Source organism: Chelonia mydas, chromosome 1, assembly GCF_015237465.2.
Source record: "Chelonia mydas isolate rCheMyd1 chromosome 1, rCheMyd1.pri.v2, whole genome shotgun sequence".
Classification (NCBI taxonomy): domain Eukaryota; kingdom Metazoa; phylum Chordata; order Testudines; family Cheloniidae; genus Chelonia; species Chelonia mydas.
In genome coordinates, this window is record NC_057849.1 from 324,229,408 (window position 1) to 324,244,948 (window position 15,541).

General features: G+C 40.0%; 1 protein-coding gene across 9 annotated transcripts in view; it reads left to right on the top strand.

Moving 5' to 3' along the window:
• PHTF2 (putative homeodomain transcription factor 2) overlaps positions 1–15,541 on the top strand; it is a 180,945-nt gene that overhangs the window by 26,469 nt on the left and 138,935 nt on the right. The window lies entirely within an intron of this gene.

The window sequence follows — 15,541 nt, forward strand, 5'->3', positions numbered from 1 at the left end:
TATTTTTCCAAAAATGCTTGATTAAACGTATGTTAAGAGTGCTTGTGGCAATGAAACTTCTATTAAAAAGTTTGTGTTGATTCCTTTTGGGCTGCTTGGTTTTTTTTTTTTTTTTTTCTTAAAAGGAAAAATGTGGTTTTGAAGGAAAGTTTTCATTTATTGGTTGTAGACTAAAACGTTGGTGTATAGGAGAATTTACAGTTTATGTAGTACTTTAAAAAGTATTTGAAATAACACTATTTGAAGGAAAAGCAAACTGCAAGGCTGAAAGTAAAGATTTCATTTATCTTTTAACTCATCGGTTAATGGCTCTGCTTTCCAGAATATTCAAATTTTAAAAATTTTTTTATTTGTACTGATATGTGGTGTTTTTTTTTTTTTTAAATTATCTATTATTTAAATTATATATCTACAATTGTGTTTCTAGGATTTGTTAACCTATTCCATTAATGTACATGAAAACTGCTAAATGTTGCTCCATATTTTGGTTTTAAAATCTCAGCAATTTCAAACTGTATCATTCATGACTTAGTCTGCCACAGTTTTTTAATATACTTTAGAATTTGAACTGCTTTTTAGTTATAAAGCAGCACGGAGCTAGAATTCATGATTTCAGTGCTCTGATGCTAGGATTTAAACCAGGAAGGACTGTCTTATATAACGCATATTAGTTTAAAAATGTACTATATTTAGTTAGGCTCTAATGAAAAGTTATGGGTTTTGTGTGTGTGTGTGTGTGGTGGTTTTTTGTTTTGTTTTTGGATTTAAAAAAACCCCTCATTTGCTTGTAAATCAGCAACTCTTAATATTTTTTGTTCACTTGGGATAACCTATTGAGAATACACATCTCATTTTTATGAGCAGGGTGACAGCAGTTTACAGTTTCAGTATCATGGTTCACTATCCTACATACAAGATACACAATAATTATTATTTTCATTGCACTATTGTGTTGAACCTTTACAATTGTGGATAACGCGACATTGAAAAGGCAAATCTAAAACCTTGATAACAAATGAGATGCTATTTATAATGTAGTTTTGATTATATTAAAACACATTTAATTGTAAAATGTTTTCAGAGCATACTAGTGAATGAAGACTACTTCAGTGATCTTCAGTTATCCCTGTCCCCCATTATTTAGGTCTTTGCTAGAAGAAATGAAATAAAATATCTAAATTTAAAAGTGCAGGAGCCTTTTGTTGTAAGGAAAACTAATGGAAGAATTACTGACAAATAGATTGAAGCTTTAGGTGTGTGTTCTCCTCTCCGGTACTAGTTGCAAGTCTTTTTACAAGTCTGGTGTAAACCTTCGAGTCTGAACATTCTAAGGTAAAATTACATACCAACTACCCCCGTATTAAAATAATATTTTAGGTTGTAAAGTAATTGACTTGAAAGTTTAGATAATATTTTCATTCATTTCCCATGCAACATTAATTCAGTCCTCTTATGGTATGCTTTTTGATAGTCTTTAATTCCATGATCACCCCCTATTTTTTTTTCCCACTGCATCCTGGCCATTCAGAGATCAGGACGGATGGTGTTCAGGGAATGATTCAGAATTGTGTTGTGAAACTAGGCTATTTATAGGATCCCTGCCTCATTTGCTCTAGAAGTTGGAAGATATATAAGGAATGAGGTAAGGAACTGCTGAAAGAGAGGATGGTCTTGTGGTTAAGACAGGTGAATGGCACACAGGGATACTTTATTTTCATGTTAATATTGTGTTCCTGGGCCCGCTGTGAGAAAGTGGTGAGTCCTCGCAACTGCAACTAAAGTCAGTGGAAGTGGTGCCTGCTCAGCTTCTCTGGTGGTAAAATAGCTGATCAAATGAGAACAGGGGTGGAAATCAGGAGGAAGCCCTGACATGGCCAAATTGAGAGGTTGGCCTGAGAGGTTTGCCTGATGCTATCTGTAAAATGGGGAGAATAATACTTTTATCTCACTGGGGAGATAAATTCATTAATATGTGAATGCCCTAGAAAAGACAACAAGGAAATAATTCTGTATTCAGTCCAAAATCTGGATAACTTGCATTAAATAAAATAGGGACTGCACACTGAATGATGAAGATAAAAACAACCATTGAATAGATGTCTCATTCCCTATGTTGAATATTTTCAAGTGCTTGACTTTGCAACATAAAATATATTAAATAACAATTTTTACTGTAGTTTATTTCCTAGCCTGTACTTAAAAAGGGAAAAATTATATTCTGTGCAACAATAACACCCCCCCCACCTCCCCGCATCATCTTCAAGCTTTAAACCCTGAAGCTTCCTTCAGCATGGAATTCTGCCAAGTGAAATACAGGACCTGCTGCAGAAAGCTGTTATCCCGGGGGGGAAATGGGCGGCTGGGGCCATGAGCTTTGCTTGTTCTGGGGAGTGGTGTCAGGGAGTTTCATAGAATATCAGGGTTGGAAGGGACCTCAGGAGGTCATCTAGTCCAACCCCCTGCTCAAAGCAGGACCGATCCCTGACTAAATCATCCGAGCCAGGGCTTTGTCAAGCCTGAACTTAAAAACTTCTAGGGAAGGAGATTCCACCACCTCCTTAGGTAATGCATTCCAGTGTTTCACCACCCTCGTTGTGACAGTTTTTCCTAATATCCAACCTAAATCTCCCCCACTGCAACTTGAGACCATTACTCCTTGTTCTGTCATCTGTTTGCCTGCCTGTTTTTCTTCTTCTCCAGAAGATGGCGGGGTAAGGGGGAACTCCTGCTCTATGTGGTACTCTAGAGAGGAGAGGGGATCAGTAGGGCCATGCCTTGGGTCTTGTGCCTTGTTTAGGGGCACCTGGCTTACCTTCCTTTTTCCTCTATACTGAGAGGCAGGGGTAAGCTTCTTCCTCATATGGTGGTCCTAGAAGGAGAGGTGCAGGGCTTAATTTGTGCCAAGGCTGAGCCCCGACACCTCTAGGTTTGGCAATTCATAGCACTGGCACCACTTGCCACATCGGTTATGAAAGTACAAAAATGCTTGAGCCCCGGCACCTCTTTCATTACAAATTAAGCAGCTGGAGAGATGGGCTTTTGGGTCTGGGTAGGAAAAAGAGTTGGGGGGGAGAAACATGAACCAGCTCTTTCCTCCCTACCCCTGGAAACACTATTTGATCTTGGTGTTCCCAATGTAACATGTGTTGTGCTGTTGTTACTTTGGTAATGGCATGGGACCATGTTCATGTTCAGTTGTTTTGGCAATTCTAACAGTTTAAAACTTGAATGGAATTTCATGGATGAAGACAAGGCCCTTTTTTGACACCCCCCCCCCCAAGATTCTTCTCCCAGCTGAATTTCAAAGGCCTTCTGTAGAGAAAAGGGGTGTTCAGAGCTTTGCAAAAATGAAATATTTTGTGACCTTTTTTTAAATGGAAAGAATTAGGCAACCTAAATATGAAGGGTATGGTTTATTAATTTAAACCAAAAAGCTTTCAAAGTAATACAAAACTATTCAGATGCCTAGTGTAGCCTGCAGGGGCCCAGAGGCCTGTCACTCTGGATATCTCTCTCTGCTCCAGGACCAGTCACAGGAGTCAGTCTCCTTCCTACAGTTCTCCCTCCAACGTATCTCTTTCAGCCCTTTATAGCAGGGGTGGGCAAACTTTTTGGCCCGAGGGCCACATCAGGGTTGCAAAACTCTGTGGAGGGCTGGGTAGGGAAGGCTGTGCCTCCCCAAACAGCCTGGCCCCTTCCCCCTCCCACTTCCCACCCCCCTTGCTCCTTGTCACCTGATCACCGCCTCCCAGGACCACCCCTGCCCCATGTTCCCCGTTCCCTGACCACCCGCCCCCCCGAACCTCCACCCCATCCAACCGCCCCCTGCTCCGGGGGAGGGGGGACAGCAGGGGAAGGGCCAGGGGCTAGCCTCCCTGGCCAGGAGCTCAAGGACTGAGGAAGATGGTCCCGTGGGCCGGATGTCGCCTGAGGGCCATAGTTTGCCCACATCTGCTTTATAGGCATCACTGACCCCTTCTCAAGTGGGCCTGATAATTGAACAGGGTTGCTGACTCCATGCCCCTGGCCCTTAAAGGAGTAAGCTACCCTGTTAGTGTCACTACCAATTGTCCGTATTGCCTCTGAGCCCTGCAAACACTTATGACTAACTTTACTCATATGATCAGTCCCATTGGCAGAAATTGAGCTGCTCAGATTATTAAAGTTATTTTTGTGCTTAAGTGTTTTAAAATTCATACCCTCTATATTGTTACAATAAATGTACTGTGTCTTGGGAGAATGCATGTGAGCTCTTGTCTGTAGTAGTGTTCTGGAAAAGTATCATAACATGATCTGTTATGGTGACTAAGTCAGAATTTCCTTACTCTTAAGAATTTTAAGACTGATCCACACTACTTGAGGTTTATAAAATATTTATAGTGGGAGCTTACAGTTCATGTTCAAATTTAATTGATGATCTGTTTTTCATATATTCCCCTTTCTGAAATATTTATCTTTTAATAGTGATTTCATTGCTTTGCTTCTGCTCAAAAGTGACTTTTCCAGAAAGTTTCTTCAAAATTAGTTCAGCTGATTTTGAACTTTGAAAAAGGTATATGCATGAGGAGACTTAATCATTTTTTCTTTTTTAAGATGGAAGTTAAAGCAAAAATGCATGAAGTTTGATCAGGAGAGTTGGCATGGATGCAACTTTGAAAACAAATGCTTTTGCTTTGGGGAGGAGGGGAAACCATTAGTTTTACTTAAGAGAACCCTTTCAAAATTGTATATGTAGCTTGTCAGAACATGTCCGTAGGTCTACATGTGTATACTAATACACTGAACTTACATACCACAACTTGAATAGATGAGTAGCTGCACAGAAACATTTCCTCTTGAAAAGTCCTGAGAAACTTGACAAACACTGTCAATTTATTTTAAACTAGGGTGGATGAAAATCAATGACATTTAAAAAAAAAAAATCCAATTTTTTTATTTAAATCGGATTTTTCCTCAAAAAGCATTTTATCAAAAAAATACGATCTAAAGAATTTTTAATTAAGGTACATCGTAGCTCAAAGATATCTCCTCATGGAATAGGGATTATAAATTCTAATTCTATAGTATGAGACAATATATTCATGTAATGTTTAAGAAACACTTTTTGTAAATGAGTTCATGGATTAGGGACCCAATTTTATGGGGTTCCAGGGGCTTCCGTATAGATTATTTTGGTTAATCTTTCTATCTATCCAAAGAGGCTCAGTCTAGAAGATACCATCAGAGATGCTTAGTTTTGCAGTTCTCAAAGTGTGGATTTGTGTCTCCAAGATAATATGCTTGTTAATTGAAAAAACATTTTTGCTGTTAACAAGTAATATATATAGAGGTGAGAAATAACAGACCTCAACCCTATTATTCCTCTGCAAATTTGTGTACACAGAGTCAATCCCTTACTTCTCTAAAAGTGCAAAGTTTCAAAAAGTTCAATGAATAGAAGATTGTTGGGGGCAGAATAGATCTGGACAAGGAGAAGTCTGAAGATAAATGTGAGAAGGGAAGGACAGGCAGAAACAAAAGTGAAACTGTTAAGAGCAGCATATTCCAGAAGTCTTGAGGTCTTTCTGAGTGTAGCCTTCATTGATTTGAGATCTACCGTACCATCCTCTCACTAGAAGGGAAAACCTATAATGGCAGCAGGGTGTAAAAGAGACCCAGTTTGGGAATATTTTAGTGAAGTTCCTCTATCTGTGGGTAAGACAGGCATGCATGTGAAATGCAAACAGTGCAACAAAGAAATGCAAGGCCTGGTTTCCCGAATGAAACAACATGAAAAGTGTTCCTTCTCAGGAGGAAGCTGCGTTGAAGATGATGAAAGGAACATGTCTGAACATGCAAGATTTTCAGGTTGATAAACCTTTTTTATTTCATACTTCTTTCTTAAGGACTGCCTGTCTTCCTTCTGGACTATTCTTGAATTCTCATGTTTGAGCAAAAAATATAGTTTTTACTGTATGGTACTATCATTTTAGATGCAGTTGTGATAAAAAATAAATAGCTGAAATAGGTAGGTCTTCCTTCTACAGTTTCACCTTTAAAGTAGTACCCAGTGTCAGTGAATGCAATGGAGTAATACTAAATGAGCAGTATGGCAATAATAATTAAATAACTGCATTGACTTATTTTGTTTAGGAGAATCCATCCTCAACGTACAGGATTCTGAAGACTATCCACCTTCAAGATCACCATCACTTTCTATAGTTTCAGAGTTATCTGCCAATGATAGCATTTCAGTCATATCATGTATGTGTCACATAGCCACAGTAATCAACTGTAGCAAAGAGGGGGGGAAAAAAATCTCCATCATCCAGAAACAACCATAGATAAGTTTTTGATAAGAACCAGCAGATTACAGAAAGAGGTAATTGATGAAAAAATTGCCCAGTTTGTTTATGCAACAAACTCTCCTTTCCGTATAATTAAGAACCCACACTTTATTAACATGGTTCAGACATCAAGACCAGGATACAGTCCACCCAACAGTGCAGATGTCACAGGCAAATTGCTGGATAAAGTGTATGAAACAGAAATTGAGCAGTGTGCAGAAAGTCTAGAGGACGAATTATTAACCTGAGTCTTGATGGGTGGAGCAATGTCCACAATGATCCTGTTGTATGTGCTGGTGTGACAACAGAAGAAGGAAATGTCTTCCTTACAGAAACAGTTGATACATCAGGAAATGCGCACACACAGCAGAATACTTACAAGAAGTAGCCGTAAAAGCTGTAACAAACTGATAAAAAATTCAAATGTCTAATACGCAGGTTGGTCACAGACAATGCTGCAAATGTATCCAAGATGAGAAGAATTTATTTAGAAGCGTGAAGAGAGTCCCAAGCTAATAACATATGGTTGCAGTGCTTATTTAATGCACCTCCTAGTCAAAGACTTTAGTGTTCCAGAAATAAAGGCGAACGTTGTTGAAATTGCAAAATACTTCCGTAACAACCACTTTACAGCAGCTGCTCTGAAAAAAGTGGGAGGAACCAAGCTAACTCTCCCACAAGACATGCGATGGAACTCAGTAGTGGACTGTTTTGAGCACTATCTCAAGAACTGGCCTAATCTGATGACAGTTTGTGAACAAAATTGTAAAAAAATAGATGGCACTGTCACAGCCCAAGTTCTCAACATTGGGCTTAAGAGAAATGTTGAACACATGCCGAGTACCCTGAAGCCTATTTCTGTAGCCTTGAACAAAATGCAGAGAAATAGCTATTTATTTGCTGACACAGTTGAAATTTGGAAGCAACTGAGTGAGATCTTAAAAAGAAAAATATGCAGTGACAGAGTTGAATTACAAGCATTAAAAAGAACAAATGGGACAAGCATGGTCTCCAGCTCATTTTCTTGCAGATATTCTCAATACTCTGTACCAGGGTCAAACCTTAACGCTGAAGCAGGGGAGTTGGCTGTGACATGGGCATCCAGCAATCATCCCTCCATAATGCCAACTATAATAAACTTCAGAACTAAAGGGTGAGCCATTCAAGAAATAAGTTTGCTGAGGATGTTTTAAAGAAAGTCACATCAGTGAACTGGTGGAAGCCACTTAAGCACTTGGATTCAGAGACTGAAGTGATGATCTCACTTTTAACAGCAGTAGGTTCTTCTGCTGGTGTAGAAAGATTTTCTTCCTTTGGACTAATTCATTCTAAATTGAGAAATCGTTTGGGATCTGAAAAAGCTGGAAAGCTTTTTTTTCTTTTCCAGATTATGAACGAACAGGAAAATGAGGGTGAAGATGACTGAGTTAGCTCAGAAGCCAGTATTTTAAGTTTTTCATGTTCGCCTAGCTGATAGTCAATTTAATTTAACAATTTTTGTTAAAAAAACAATTTTAACAAAAACAAACCTGATTTTAAAAAACTTGAATGTTTAACTAAATTCAAAAATGCATATGCTTGTTTTGTTAAAATATTATGTTTGCTGTTGAAGAAAAAAATCCAGAATTCGTAACGTTGTTGTTAAATAAAACAATTTAAGTGTCTGTCTGGTAGTGTTCTCCTTAATACAGCATGGCAAGAAAATCCTCCAAATATTAATGATTAACCTGTTGAATTGGAGATCGTTCACATCCCAATGACTTCATAAATATCTGCTTCAATTGCCTTTGGTAAATGAAGTAACCAAACAATTATTCATTTTCTGATATAGCTGTAAAAGCTAATCTGAAAAGTTTTCAAAATAAATCACTTTATAAATGTATAGTGTGTACCTTCTAAAAATGAAACCTACATCTATCTCTGAGTTGTGAAGAATATGTATTAAGGTTATAACAATCAACAAGAATGTACTTTTATGTAGCAATCCATGATTAAATCAAGTCTTCCTGACTATTGATTTAAATCAATTTGATTTAAATCAAATCCACCTTATTTTAAACAATTTGCATGTCTACCTGAACGCCTTTTTCAGTTTTTCCTGGTTTTGTTTTCCATTGCTTTTAATAAAAAATAATTTAAAAAAATCTGTTCAACTCTTTTTTTTCCTTTTTAGCAAAGGAAAAACTAATGGTCTTCAAAGAGAAAACAGCATTTGACCTATTGCTAATTTTGCTGTGAAATACACAAACTTTGACAGAGTTTTTTGTTAACTAATAGGTACAAAAATTTTAGACAGGCATAATTTTCAAGTTGATGGTGATCTGTTAGGTGAGCAAGTTGAATTGGCGCTGTGCAAGAAATTTACAAGATGCTCAGCATCTTATCTCTGGATTTTCTTTGTTCTTAAATGCCGGGGGAATTTAAATGCAAGAATGTGACATTAATGTGTAGTGTTAAGATTGCAAGATCAGCATTCAATAATGAATTCTTAAAGTTAAGAAATCTTGAAATATTAACGTGCATACTATACCTAATATTTGTGTTCCTCTTTCCCTGGAAAAAGTAGATATTAATGATCTTAATGAATTGGGCCTTGTTCCTGCATCTGACTGCATGTCAGTTAACTTTGAGTCAGTGAAGCTTCACATGAATACAGAGGTTCCCAAGTACTCAGTCATTTGCAAGTTTTGGAGACTTTGTTATTAGTGTGCGTGTGTATATATAGTAAAACATACATGATGCGCAATATGGCAGTTACAGTATTGTCAACCCAAACATTCAAAAATTGTGATTCAGACCTCAAAATCATGAGATTTAAAAAAAAAAAAATTAAAGCTCTTTCTTTGCCTTCTAGTTTAAGACTTTTTAGGCTACACTTATGCTTGAAAATATGACCCTTCTTTCTGCATAACCGCAAGAACTAGAAACTTACTTTGTGAAAATGAAGACTCAGACTTAAGAAAAACACCCAGTATAATGACAGGTTTCAGAGTAGCAGCCGTGTTAGTCTGTATTCGCAAAAAGAAAAGGAGTACTTGTGGCACCTTAGAGATTAACAAATTTATTTGAGCATAAGCTTTTGTGAGCTACAGCTCACTTCATCGGCTTCACAAAAGCTTATGCTCAAATAAATTTGTTAGTCTCTAAGGTGCCACAAGTACGCAGTATAATGGGACTCCTGATAAAATGGTTAGCGTTTACAACATTGAAAATATTGTGAGGGCAAACCTTAATTTTTTTTTCAATTTCATAGCTTCTGAGTGCTTGACCTTAACTTTTTGTGTTAATTGGGTTTTTTATATAAATATCTCCTCTCTAAATAGTTTCATTGTAATCCTTTCATGCCAGTGACCCCTTCTGCTCCATTCTGAAACTGGAAGAATCCAGCTCTTAATATTGACTGATTAATGTATTTGTTGAGAATCAGGAAAACTCTTTTAAAACTTAATTGGTTTTAAAGCTCCCCTTTTTGCTGTTTTTTTAAGTGAATGTGTTATGAAGAGTATCAAAAGTCTGTACATTTCAAGAATGTACACTTGAAATACAGGGTGTTGAATGAAGTTTAGGGGAAGAATGGGAACACATTTTGGGCCCTTGCTATGTCACAATGCTCCCTTTCAAGTTTTTAATAGTAGATTTATTTAGCAAAAGGTAAAGTTTGCATAGATTATGGTGGAATTAGGCTTGTTTACGTGCATTTTTAATTTTAAATCTGTAGTATATTGTGCATCAATACCAAATTTGTCCCGAATTTGGCAAGATAAAAGGAACGCAAATAGCAGAATTTTGCTTATGCATAAGGGAATTGTATACAAAGCTCCTCCACTCCATCTCTGGCATCACTCAGCCAAGTCATGGGTGGCCCTGGCACCAAAGAAGTCTGTGCCAGATGGATTGGGTTTGTGACTACACTGTATAAAGACTTCAATGGGTACTAAAATTACATCAGCTCAAAGAAACAGTCCTTTTGGTGCCAGACTTCATCAGTGACACGGCTGATTTTTGCCTTCTAAAGAATTTGTTGGATCTGGGAGTTTCCTGTGTACTGATGAGATTGGATACTAAGCTGGTACCAGTTGCTCTTTCAGTAACAGCTTTGTTGTGTTGGAACAAGTTGATTAAAATTTTAGCACCAGGAGATTGTCTGAATCAGATTTAAGAAATACTGCTGCAGCATTCTTTTTGGCATAATCTCTGAAGCATCTCTGACTTTGGGGCTGCTGTGTTACCCTCAGACATAAGGCAAAGAGAAAGAGTGTTTAGTTTTGATATCTTGGAACATTTAGTATATAATTTAAGGTCAAGTTATTTCAAGATAAAATCTCAAAATATGTTCTAAATAAGGGTAGTGCTATAGTTTAATGGCAGAGCAAAGAATAAAGTATTTCTCAAATTGTGGCTTTTTTGTAGTCTTCTGATGCTGCCAGAATAGGCTTGAGATATGTGGGCAGCTGAAATACCAAAATCCAAGGTGTGTCACTAGAAAGGGAAATAGTGCTAGTGAGGCCAACTGGATGCATTTATACTGGTGTAATGAATAAGGTTGACTGACTCATATTTTTCCTCTGACAATGCTTAGATCATAGATACTTGTGAATACGTTTATTGTAAACACTTCAATAACATGCATTATTGCACTTTGAAGGCACTTCTCCACTATTGATCATTTTAAATATTTCATTATTTTCATAATGGTAATTGTCTACTTCAGAAATGTTATAGGGAGTGAATCCCTCAAAATTTAATACTGTTAATGTTCTCACCAAAAAACAAATAATTCACTAGTTAATAACTTGAGCACCACCATTAAAACATTTTAAAAATATATGTTTATTAAGGCAAAGTTCGTCTTCAAGCGATGGTCGCTATATGGATTCCAAACGAGGGTGTGCATGAGTGCATAAAAGTTGTTTTAAATTGCCAAGATGGTGGCAAAGAAGCACGTTACCACTGCTCCGACTTGGGAATCGGCCAAGAAATGGCATTCCTCAAATGGGCAAATACCCTTGGTACCTGCTGCACCAGCCTTTTCCATGGCCTTAGTAGCTGGACCATCTGACTGTTGGTGCCACGAGAGTGAAAGACCCTAAGCCAGTGAGCTCTGACATAGGCAATAAAGGTAAACTGAAACCCCATGCCTTGGCATTGGTGGAGCCAACTAGACTCTTAGCACTGAGCAACTGTGCACCGCTCCACATGATGGCACCACCTTCTGCCAGCATCATACATTCGATGTGCACACCAGCACTAACAACCATGCTGCAACAATCAGTAGGGTATTGATGACTGTCCTCCACAGTGCTGATGCCCCAACACCACAACAGTTCCTGCGCCACAAAGACCTCATAGTTATTTTGATGCTGGAATCCCCTATTCTCTGCACCGACTCCACCACGATTCGCTCAAAAATGGTAGAGCGGTGGGGATGATGGAGAAATCTATTCTCCTCAACATTCATCTCTGGTCCACGATCCACACAGACCAGACAGTCTGCACAGGGGCTATTACACTGATACCAAAGACAAACACCAATATGGTCACCCATGGATACCACCCATGCCATTTCCCCCCAAAGTGGGCATATTGGAACCCATGGGCATCATACCCCCCCACCACAAAAATCTTCCAGCCCACCCAGGGTGACCATACATCAGCCACCCGCACCTCCGGTACCAGGACCATTGGAATCTCTAGAAGAGGGCAGTGATCAGGAGGAAGAACTCTCTGTCCAGGAGATGGTGCCAGCAACCCACTTATCTTCATCTTCCCCTGATTACACTGTTATGCTACCACCTCCCAACAAAGGAGATCAATTCAAACAATTTCAAGATCTCCGCAAAATAGTGATGAGCTCACTAGACATGTCATTAGAAGAGGTCCAGGCGCAACAGCACAAACTCCTGGACATTTTACATACAGCGGCTTCTTCCAGAATCACTCTTCCTGTGAACGACGTGATTATGGAGCCAGTTAAGTCAATTTGGCAAATCCCTGCAATGATCCCACCTACATGCAAGAGGTTGGATAAAAAATATTATGTACCGGCGAAGGGAACGGAGTTCCTCTTCTCGCACCCTTCACCCAGTTAATTGGTGGTGGAGGCAGTACATGAACATGGCAGACAACGATACCCCGAAAACATGCCTTATGACAAGGACTGGAAGAGGTTCAACCTCTTCGGCCACAAGGCATGTTCCTCTGCATCTCTGCACTTGAGGTTAGCCAACTATGAAGCATTACTGGTCCAGTACTATCATAATTACACTAAACTCTTGGAATTTATTGAATTTATTCCAGAGGAGGAGAATGTCCCTCTGATATTAAGGATCTAAATGGGTCTATTTACAACCAGGACAGCACTACAGGCTGCCCTGGACTCCGGTGGACACAGCAACGAGGTCTGTAGCCACCACAGTGGTGATGGAGAAGGGTATCTTGACTCCATCTATCTGGGTTCCCCAAAGAGGTGCAGTTGACGGTCAAAGATTTGCTGTTTCACAGTCCCAAATTCTCCTCAGCCAAAACAGACAAGCCCCTCCATACACTCAAGGAATTGAGGGTGACAATGAGGTCCCATTTATACACATAGGACCAAGAAAAGATGAAGAAATTATGCTCCATAGAGGTTCCAGCCCACTTCCCAGACGCAACAGCACAGACAATACGAGCATCATGGGTGGAAACTGAGACCCTCGAGGAGATAACAGCCTAGTCCTCAGACTACTATGTCTCAGCCATCAACATCCAGACAGCAAATATGAAGCCTTGGTCGAGGGTCTGAGACCTCCCACATCTTTCAGCGCTGGCACCATTTCCCAACCATTTGGGTAAAATGGAGTCAGGTGTTCTCCAATCTGGCAAACTATTATAACAGACGGATGGGTTCTAGAAATCAAGACTGGGTATTCTATCCCTTTTATTTCCAACCCTCGTACCCAACCTCCTTCCCCACCCCTCTTCAGGGACCCCTCTCATGAACATCTGCTGCATCAGGAGGTAGCCCACAGGAGCAGTATAACCCATACCAACAAAACACAGAGGGAAGGGCTTTTGCTTACATTATTTCTTCACACAGGAAAAAAAAAAACAGGAGGACGGAGAGACCCATTCTTGATCTAAGACAACTCAACAAGTTTGTGAAGACCCAACACTTCAGGATGGTCACATTAGTCACCATAATTCCAGCGCTAGAAAGGGAGGGCTGTTTCTTGGTCCTCGAGCTCCAGGATATGTATTTTCATACAACAATTCACCTGTTACATCAAAGGTTTCTCCGATTTGCTATTGGACTGGATCACTTCCAGTACAATGTCCTGACTTTTAGCCTATCTACTGCCCCGTGGGTATTCTCGAAGGGCCTCGTAATCTTGGCTGCTTACCTCCGCAAAAAAGGAATCATGGTATTCCTCTTCTTGGACACTGCTTACTGAAAGTGTCAACACAACAAACAGCGTTAGAGGCCACCGAACAGACGGTAGCTCTCTTTACAAGATTAGGCCTCCAAATAAACGCACAAAAATCAATGCTAACACCAGTACAAGAACTAGAATTCATCGGAGCCTACCTCAGTTCTCCTGAGGTGATGGTCTCTCTCTACCATGGCAATGATTTCTAATCTTAACCAATCTGATCACCACGGCATGAAACAGTCCGCAAGTGACCTCCAGGACTTGCTTGCAACTATTGGACCCCATGGCTGTCACGACTTTTGTCATCAAGCATGCAAGACTACATGTGAGATGGCCCGCACAGGCACAATATAAACAAATGCCTCACAATGCCAAACAAAAAAAAAACCTCCATACTCTGGTGGACACAGCCAGACAACATCTGCCTTGGGGTGGGGTGTCTTTTTGTACAGAATCCCCCAATGATGACCATCATGACACACCTCACTTTTGGGTTGAGGAGCACATCTGAACTCACATTCTATCCAGGGCTGTTGGTTCCCAACTGAATCCCTTCTGTACATTAATCTTTTAGAACCACGAGCCATTTGCAATGCTTGCTCCCACTTCTTACCCATCAAAAAAGACAAGACCATACAAGACCTCACAGAGAAGGTGGTATGCATGTTTTACATAAACAGACAAGGGGGAGCATGCTCACGCTCCCTATGCATAGAAACCATGTTGCTCTGGCACCGATGCATCACGCACAGTATTGACATCACAGCATCATACTTATCTGGATGCCAAAACACCACAGCAGATGCATTAAGCAGGAACTTCTCTCAGGGCCATGAGTGGGAGCTGGACACACGTGTGTTCCACAATGTATTTAGGCATTGGGGCTTTGTAACTGCACAAAACGCCAAATGTCAGGGCTGAGTCTTCAATCCTTAGACGATGCCTTTCTTATCAAATGGGATGCTCCCCTCCTATACGCCTTTCCTACCTCCCACCTCCTAGCATGGGTTCCTTACAGGATCAGACTGGAAAAGTCCAAAGTAATCCTAATATAGCCCCCACATGGCCTCTGCAAATCTGATTTCCTTACCTTCTCAAAATGGCGGTGTGTTCACCACACACATGTCCACCTCTGCCTCTTCTCCTGTCCCAGGATGCAGATCAAATCCTTCCCCCCCCCAGGCCTGGAAATACTCAATCTCAAAGCGTGGTTGCTCCAAGGATCTGAAATTACATGCTTGAAGGAAGTACAAAACATTTTGTTAAATAGCTGCAGAACAACCACCCCACTCACACATACGTACACAAATGGAAGTGGTTAGATACCTGGTGCCAACAGAAAGACTGTATCCATCTCCGTCTCCTTACCTCTAATATTAGAACTTAAAAAATCGGGCCTCTCCATGAGCTCAATCAAGGTACATCTCTGAGCTATCAACGTTCCACCACAAAGTAGATGATTTATTGATTTTTTTCACCTTCCAACTCACCAAGCAGTTCTTCAAAGGCCTCAACATCATCTACCCTGAAGTGTGAAATCCTTCCCCAGCATAGGATCTCAACTTAGTCCTTCAAGTCCTCACCAGCCGCACATTTGAGCCGATGGCAACATGCTCTCTCCTTCACGTTTTGATGAAGGTAGCACTTACTGTAGCTATTACATCCGCCAGATAGGCAGAGAGCTGGGAGCTCTCATTGCAGACCCAGCATACGTAATCTTTTTCAAAGAGTTTCCCTGAGGCTGCATCCCAAGTTTTTGCCTAAGGTTGCCTCATCATTCCACCTCAACCAACCCATCCGTCTACT